The 9,562-nt window shown below is 35.8% G+C and overlaps 1 non-coding gene across 1 annotated transcript; it reads right to left on the bottom strand.

Moving 5' to 3' along the window:
- Positions 1 to 1,376: 1,376 nt before the first annotated feature.
- LOC111474116 lies at positions 1,377 to 1,516 on the bottom strand. The gene has a single exon (XR_002715857.1). It is a non-coding gene; the product is annotated as a small nucleolar RNA Z247 (small nucleolar RNA).
- Between the last annotated feature and the right edge of the window lie 8,046 nt (positions 1,517 to 9,562).

Here is a 9,562-nt window from a genome sequence, read left to right as displayed (position 1 = left end):
TATACCCTTTTATGTCCGGAGATGAGGCCAACAAGCACACCAAAATTTTTGTAATAAGGAGTAATTTGCTAGGGTATGAAAAAGATGCTTTAAGGGGCTAGGCCAGTTTCAACAATATGATGGTACTGGCGTTCAGTAGGCCCATTTTGTTGGCGTGTGTGAGGGCACGAAACATGATGAGCAATTCCAAGGGAACGAAAAAATGTGTTATGAATTTTCAGATATTCCCCACCCCAATCAGATTGACCCACTTGATTTTAGTATCTAGAAGGCGCTCAAGATGAGCTTGGAATTGCAAAAATATACGAGGAGCTTTTGTACGATCATGCATCAAATAAATCCATGAAAATTTACTGAAATCATCAATGAAGCTAATATAATATTTAAAACCCCCAACAGATGGAGGTGCAGGGCCCAAAACATCCGAAAAAATAAGTTCCAAAGATGACGAAGACCTATGGGAAGAACTAGTATATGGTAACTGAGAACTTTTTGCTGATTGACACGCATTACAAATTGACAAAGATGACTCACTAGCACACAGAATATTATTGAGACGCAAAATTGATTTTACTACTTGAGATGAAGGATGTCCAAGATGTGCATGCCATTGGGCATGAGTAGTAGATCTGCTCACCAAGGCATGCTTGAGATCATCGACATCGGATGGCTTAATAGGATAAAGACCAAATTTACACCTCCCATCTAGGAGACTTTTCCTTGACCGTCGATCCTTAATAGAAAAATGTCAAGGATGGAATTCAAAAAATACGTTATTATCACGAGAAAATTTATGAACGGAAAGAAGATGTTTGGAAATTTCAGGCACATGCAAAATATTACACAATGCAAGAGGACGAGTAGCAGTATTAATTAGAGAATGACAAGTATGCAAAACACGCAAACATGCTCCATTGCCAACTTTAACTTGTTCACCTCCATGATAGCATTCACGCACAGCAAGACGATCCATGTCACTGGTGAGATGATCCGTCGCGCCTGTGTCACTGTACCAATTTGGGTCAATCTTGTAAGACGAAGTAGCCGACAGTACCGTAGTTGGAGTAGAAGAAGGTTCATCTTGATAAGACTCATCCATCCTATGCCAGCAGCAGATAGCAGTATGCCCCACTTTGCCGCAGATCTGGCAGGAAGGACAAGCAGAAGGGTCACGACGATCATCAGCAGGACGAGAGGGTGCATAACCTTGAGAACGACCACGACCACGATCCCTATGCCCACGGTACTTCTGCTGACCACCACGACCAACATAATTGGCAGAAGATCCAAGATTTAACTGAAGTTCAGCACGACCAGTACAATTGGCAAAAGATCCCGGATTTAACTGAAGTTCAGCCTGGTGTTGTAGTTGGCGAGCTTCAAACGTCATTAGATGTGCAAACACATCATCAAGCGTGAGGGCTTCACTCTTGGTAGTCATTGAGGTGACGAAGGGATCCTAGTCAGGGCCAAGACAAGCGAGAAGATACGCGATCACATCATCATCCTGCAAGGCAGAGCCGGTGGCAGCCAGCTCGGTGGCCAGCCCTTTGATCTTGCAAAAATAATTTGCAGCAGATTGATCTCTTTTCTTGGACGTGGCGAGCTCAACACGAATATAAGTAGTGCGAGCACGAGTTGACGACAAAAATATCCGCTGCAGAGTATCCCACGCCTCCTTGGACGTAGTAGCAGCAACTACATCGTGAAGAATCTCTTCAGACATGGAGGAGAGAAGGCCGCTAAGGACCTATTGATCCTGATCATACCACTGATATAGGCAGGATTAGAGACCAGCTCAGCACCAGCAGCAGTTGAGGAAGGGACCAGCTTGGCAGGTGCGGCATTCGTGCCATCAAGGTAGCCCATAAGCTTCGTACTCCGTAGGTAGGGGAGGAGCTGGGCGTGCCATATGATGAAGTTGTTTTTGGTTAGGCGAATTGTGATAGCATGGTGTAGAGAGATTGGGCCAAAGGTCGCCATGGTAGTTGAGATGGTATTGGAGATGGTAGATGGGGAGGAGGAAGAAGATATGGTAGACATTTAAAAAATAAACGTTAGCTCTGATACCATGTTAAGTTGAATGGCACAATGACCTCACCTAGGGTCACGACCTCATGTATTTATAGATGTGTATAATGAAGATTACATTCTAAATCATAGATTTAGTAACAAACCATAAAATCATATATTTGGTAACAAATCAGTAAAACATAGATTTGGTAACAAACTAGTAAACCACTAGATTATCTTACTATATACAAATATGATTTATACTACGTTTAACAAGGTTGAGGTGATTCAAATGGTTGATGTGATAATCCAGTCATTTTTAAGGTTTCTTTTGTTGAACGCCATCATGGCTGAGATGACTGAGATGAGCACCCGAGTGAGTTTGACAAGCAGGGTCGTAGAGAACCACACCCCAAGCCAAGCTCATGTTGGGCAACAAACTCTAAATCGAAAAACACACTCTTAAATGAGAACCGGGATGCTAAGGAATTAAAAAACTTTATTTTTTGACGTAGAACAATATTCGAAGGTTATAGGAACTTGCTCATAGGATCTAAGAGTAACGTTGGCCACAATGCATCTCATGGACGTTGGCGTTCGAAGGATGATGATATAAAAAATGGGTCATGCATCATAAACTCATGGGAAGACCGTTGATGGAATCGATGCATTCGAAGCTCCCCTGGATGGGTTGCCAATTAAAGACCTTAGTTTGATGTTGACTCTTTTGAAGAAAAAACCAAACGATCGAACACCTCGAAATGTCGTGGTAGCTCTAAGAACTCTATCATACGACCTAAGAGTTGAGGGCTACAGGAACTTTCTCATATGACCTGAGAGTTACATTAGCCGCAATGCATCTCATGGACGATGTAAAACTATGGTAGTGCTCGAAGGTGAATGGTATAAAAAATGGGTCATGAACCATAAACTCATTGGAAGATCGTTGATGGAATCGATGCAATTGACGCTCCCCTAGATGGGTTGCCAATCAAAGACCTAACATTTGATGTTGACTCTTTTGAAGAAAGAGCCACACAATCAAACAGCTCAAAACGTCGTGGTAACTCTAAGAACTTTAACACACATAGGGAAGGACGTGTCGAAGAGTTAGACATTAAGCAAAAGATCATGCTAAAACTCTTTAACGATCTGACAAAAGACTTCAGGACATCTACACCAAAAATTCATTGTTGTCCAGCGGTCAGGATATTTGGCTTTCACCCAGCAGGCCTGGGTTTGATTATCGGCAATGGAATATTATTTTCTTATTTCATCTTATTTTACAGTTTCTATCTTTGATTAAACAGACTTTTATGAACTTCGTACCTTTGTTAGAGTTATATTATATATATTTGGTTCAATTTCAACTACTGGGTTGAGATGATTCAAATGGTTAATGCGATAATCGGACTATTTTCGAGGTCTCTCTTGTTGAACACCATCATGGTTGAGATTAGCACCCAAGTGAGTTTGACAAGGAGACCCGAATTTAAACTTTACCTACGTTTGAAAGGCACTATAATAGTCAAGGTCAATGGTATTTTAGATTAAAAAGACTTTTATGAACTTTGTACCTTTGTTAATGTTACTTTGAATGTTTATTTGTGTACTTTGTACGTTTATTTGTGTTACTTTGTACCTTTGTTAGTGTTATGTTGTAGACATTTCGTCAAGTTCAACAAGTGGGGTTGAGGTAATTCAAATGGTTAATGTTACTTTATTTGATTTAAATTGTTAATGTGATAATTTAGTTGAACAGTTACCGATTATTTCCAAGGACTCTCTTATTGAATGCCAATAAGGCTGAAATGATTGAGATGAGCACCCAAGTGAGTTTGAAAACAGTGAAATAAAATCAATGAAATTGAAAAAAATTGGAAAAAAATGAGCCTTATGACACTTCCTTCAACTCGAAGGGCGGTAAACCAAGGATTCCTTCGCCCAAGACCCACGATCCAACTCCCAACATGAAAATGATAAGCTATAGAATCATTCCAAGAACCTCAATGGATGGGTTACAAACTCTCATTACCAATCTCGACAACTGGACGTGTCATCGGCATTAGAAAAACGACAGCATCAGAGCAAGTCATGGGGATAGAAGATCTCGTTGAAGGATGATAGACCAACCATAATCTTCAGCCCAACGAGCCAAGCTTTTGTAGAAGCAAGAACCCTTGTATTAAAGAAATTACCACCTTCTTATACAAAATTTGGATCAACCAAGATATAAAAGCTAGAATTAGATTATGAGATCCAACCATGAGAAGCAAGATTTTGAACCTTTTTCTAAATTGAGTCACACCAAATCAAACTTGATCAAGGCTTGATTAAATTACTCAGATGCAATCTACCACAAGAATTGCATGAAACTTAGAAACGACAAAGATATGCTCACATTTCTATAAGGGGGAACGTCTCAACTTGAGAGATCAATTTCATTGATCACAAATATGCTTTTACATAATAATTTGTGGGTATTTATAGTCTCCCCACAAAAGAAGTTAGTGACCGTGATTTAATCTCGATCCTTTTAAATCTCCACAGAAGACGAAGCCAATTTGAGCATTACAAACTTTATGAAATTAAAATAATAAATAGAGTTTTCTAACCACTCATGAAATGATGCTTGCAACTTCATCCGCTACTTCAACCGTGCAAATATTTACTTTTGAATCTCCAAATGGTCTTGACTCAAACGATTCAGATTGTAACACATGAAATGATGGTTGAATATAGCCTATCCAATTTTGTAGATGAAGTATGAATGCTTGTTGAATCTTCTTGGCCTTGGGTTGTGTAATAGGTTCAGTTGGAACACAGTGATTCTTATCATCATCCCCCTCTTCAAAAGGATTCGTCCTCGAATTAGAAAAATCATCACCTACATCAAAAGAACTCAACTCAGCAACATTGAAAGTAGAATGTACACCGTGATTCTTATCATCATCCCCCTCTTCAGGATTCTTCCTCGAATCAGAAAAATCATCACCTATATCAAAAGGACTCTACTTAGAAACATTAAAAGTAGAATATATTGACAATTCTACGAGAAGATCAATTTTATTATTCCATGCAATAAAATGAGTCATTTTACTAAATGTCTTAGAGTGCATTTACAGTCAAATAAAGAATTAGGAATCCACATTTTACTAAATGTTTTACTAAATGTCTTATAGTGCATTTATGGTCAAATAATGAATTATCTTTAGTCAAATAAATAATTCATCAGTAAAATTATTTACGCTAATTCATTGAAATTTTAAAACGAAATCATCTCTAAATTTAGATAAGATACTAAGTTATACTACTTGAATCAGGTGTCGTAAAGGTCGAACGAACGAACACGTGACCTTCAAATCTTCAATAGTACGCTCTCCCAACTAAGCTATCCCTTGTAACATTGAAAATGAAAATTCTGGAATTTTAAAAAGAAATAATCACTAAATTTAGATTAAATAGTCAAGTAATTTTAAAAAGAAATAATCACTAATTTTAAATTGAATATTGGGGTTATGCAAGTTAGTCAACTTGAATTAGGTGCAGTGAAAGTGAATCAAACACATGATTTTCAGATCGTTACTGACGCTCTCCAAACTGAGCTATCCCCGGTAACATTAAAAATAAAAATTCATCGGTAAAGATATTTTCACTACTTCATTGAGATTTTAAAAAGAAATAATCACTAATTTTAGATTGAATAGTCAGGTTACGCAACTTAGTCAACTTGAATCAGGTGCGGTGAACGTGGATCAAACACGTGACCTTGAATGAAAACTCATTAGCAAAGGTATTTAGGTAATTCATTGATATTTTAAAAAGAAATAATCACTTGAATCAGGTGCAGTGAACGTGGATCAAACACGTGACCTTGAATGAAAACTCATTAGCAAATGTATTTAGCTAATTCATTGATATTTTAAAAAGAAATAATCACTAATTTTAAATTGAATAGTTAAGAGTCAAGTCATGTGACTTGAATCAGGTGCGGTGAAGAAGGTGGATTGAACACATGACCTTTAGATTTTCAGTCTGACACTTTCAAACTGAGTTATCCTCGCTAATATTTGAAAAAAAAAATCATAAGTAAAGGTATTTCCGCTAATTCATTATATTTTAAAAAGAAATAATCACTAATTTTAGATTGAATAAATTTATGCAACTTAATGAACTTATGCAACATAAACCAAGTGCGGTGAACGTGAATTAAACATGTAACCTTAAGATATTCAGTCCCAACTGAGTATCCCCGCAAAAATTAAAAATCAAAATTCATGTGTAAAAGTATTTCCTCTAATTCATAATACATTGAAATTTTAAAAATAAATAATAACTAATTTTTTATTGAATAGTTAGCTTATGCAAATGGAAACAGGTGCAGTGAATGTGGAGAGTAAACACGTGACATTCAAATATTTAGTTTGACACTCTCCTAGCTTAAGGTCGCAATTAAGAACATAACAAGAAGTAATATCATAGCTTAAAGTTGCGATTAAGAACCTACTAGTAGGCTACTTACTAAGTTTTACTCACTCCATGTTTATCATTTTCTTTCAAGTAACTAAGAGTTGGTCGTGGATGAGAGCAGACTTTGGAGTGTGGGCCATGGACTAACCTCTGTTTTTAATCTAGTATTTTTTGTTCTTCTTTTGAGTCTGCTTCTCATTTTGTGTTTGTCACGAGTATGTATATGTAACACCCCAAAAATGAAGGAAATTAGCTCCCATAAGAATATGCCACTCATGAAAGACCCAAAGGATAGAAAGGAAAAAAATTAAAGGATTAAGCAAGAACAAGAGACTTAGTCAAGTCAGTACCCTAACAAGTGATTTCAAGGAGTTGAAAGGTCTTTTGAAAAGGATTGGAAAGAAAAAAAGTAAATGAAAAGGGCAAAATAGTCATTTTATCAATTATATAAAATCTTACCGAATTTGTAATTCCTTATCTTGAAGGAATCTAAGGATTCAAAATAAGGGGAAAATTATCAAAAAGCGATGAGGAATTTGTAGAAAAATTATGGATTTTTCGAGAAAAATAATAATAAAATAATCGGAAAGTGGCAAATTACCAAAATACCCCTAGAAGAATTGATAATTACATAATGCCACTCTAATTAGAATCAGAGCATCTACCGTGACCATCCGAGTAAAATCCTTCGAACTCAAATCTCAACCATTGGATCTCCTCCAAAATTTGATATGATCTAGAATGAACACGCACGGATCATTACATCCAACGACTAGTATTCAAAGCCAATGTCGATAAGGCTATGATCGGAGTTGATATCTCCAAAAAATTATCCAGAAAGTTCGATCTCTAAATAACGAAGATTCAAGAGCTCTCAATGTCGGTTTAAGCTCCTCCTATAAAGTCTAAAGTATGAGCAACAATACGGAATAAGAATCGAGAAAGGTCAATCCCCCAATCGAAGGCAATAAGCATTTAGATTATGGGTCTCCTACTCTCAGATTTCTTCCAAATTCGAGATCAATCCTCCACCATTTCTCTTCAAACTTATTTCTACCGTTTCTCAACAAGATTACCCACAAGTTCTATGTAGGAATAAAGTGCTGAAAGTGCCTCGAAACCATTCCTTCCCAATTCAATCCGCCATTGAAGAACTTCAAGAAAAACTTGAAAATCCAATCCGAGGATACATGATGATTCGTCGAGCAAGAATGATTCTAATCAATTTCTGCACCTCCAAGGAATGCTTTCATAGAAGACCACGAAGAAAAATAGCCTCGATAGCGTGCCGAATTGAAGGAAATAGGTTTTGAAATTAAATTTGGGGATAAGAGTCAAATTCTTATCTACGATCTCTTTTCCTTCAAATTAAGGATTCCTCTAGCTTCAGAGGAAGAAGTTGAGTAAACTTAATGAAGGAATCGAGAGCTGAAACATCGTAGAATAAGCTACCCATGAGATCGAAAATCTGGCGTTTTGAGTGAGTTGCATACCAAGAACGTTTTCTGGAAATTAAGGTCCTACACTCAAAGACGTTCCTCCAAACCAATTCCTTTAGCCTTAAGAAAGGATATGGAAGTGGTTCAATGAAGAAATAGAGCCTTGAAACCTCTAAAATCGGCTGCCCAATAAGAAATCCTTTGTTTTATCTCAAGCGATAAATCAGATTTTGGATGAACTTTTGAAGCGAATATCTTAGGCTACGATCCACGAGAAGGTATCAAATCAATCCCTAGCCCTTCCTTGTAACACACATCTTTAAGTTGCAGGAAGAAATCGAGGAGAGAAACTCTGTAAATGTGGATGTTAAAATATTTTTCATCGGTGTCCATCATTAGTTGTGAGTGGCTCTAGCATTGACAATGGTGTTCCTTACTATTTTGTGATTTGTCCAGACCTCGACATACATAATATATATATATATATATTCATTTAACTATAACACATATGGTCCAGGAAGAATTATAATGGCTACTACCTAAATTATAACATAAAGTTGATAATTGATGTCCAATTAGCCAACCCTAAATTTGTAATCATTGTGGATTGATTGAAATAACAATGGAAGTAATTTAAACTCCTAGTACCTTAAATGAAGTTGGTCTCTTCTAATAAAACATGAATTTCTCTTTAATATCATTAATACAATTATGCTTCATTTTAAACCTACCAAACATGAAACTAAAAATAAGTTCAATTTAACTTCATTTTATGGTCATCTTAAATGACGTGTAGGATATATTCTTGATTTACCTTGATATTTCATATTAGTTAAGCTTTTTTCAAAATCACAATTAGACAACAACAAAGATGAACTTGGGTCGGTTTATTATTTTAAATAAAATTTCTTTCTCCAATCCTATTCCTAATAACTCTTCTACTAAATTCATATTATGCTAAGAAACAAATTTTTTACTCGCAAGAAGTAAAATTTGCAACTTTAACTAAAATTTCATCCAAACAAATTTTATGGTTAGAAATTCTAGTGTTCATCCATAATATACAACCACTACCTAAATTATGACCAAAAAAATTTGAAAACATAAGTTGTAGTTGAAAATTACAAAAAACAATCCTCTAAATCCAAGAACTGATTAGTCAATCCTAAAGATAGTAACTAACCTAGAGTAATTGAAGCTCTACATGAAGTAATTTAAAGTTCCAGTTACTTAACTAAAGTTTATCTCGTCTTTAATGAAATATGAATTGCACTTAAGTTCATGAAATGTTTATAGACTCCAACTCTTAGTACTATTAATGCAATTATATTTCATATGAGTTTATCATAAATCAAACTAAGGTACATTCAATACAACTTCAATTTCTTGTCATACGAAGCAAAATAGAAGAATTAAATCAAACAAATTGATGAACTGAGACGAATAAATCCAACCCAACCCAAACTGATTTGTTTGATTCATTTGTTGGGTTGCAATTTATTTGATAACACTTGCATATTAGAATACTAGACCATCAACTTTTTGTTTTATAGTCCAACAACCGCTCAAGAAAATAGATTTTAAACTTGAGAGAAAAAAATATATTGAGTAGGTATTAAAAATGTTGCATTTTTTTTAAA

Source organism: Cucurbita maxima, unplaced genomic scaffold (genome assembly GCF_002738345.1).
Source record: "Cucurbita maxima cultivar Rimu unplaced genomic scaffold, Cmax_1.0 Cma_Scf00251, whole genome shotgun sequence".
Classification (NCBI taxonomy): Eukaryota; Viridiplantae; Streptophyta; class Magnoliopsida; order Cucurbitales; family Cucurbitaceae; genus Cucurbita; species Cucurbita maxima.
Note: the sequence above shows the minus strand (reverse complement) of the source record. Positions and strands in the feature narration are given on the sequence as shown.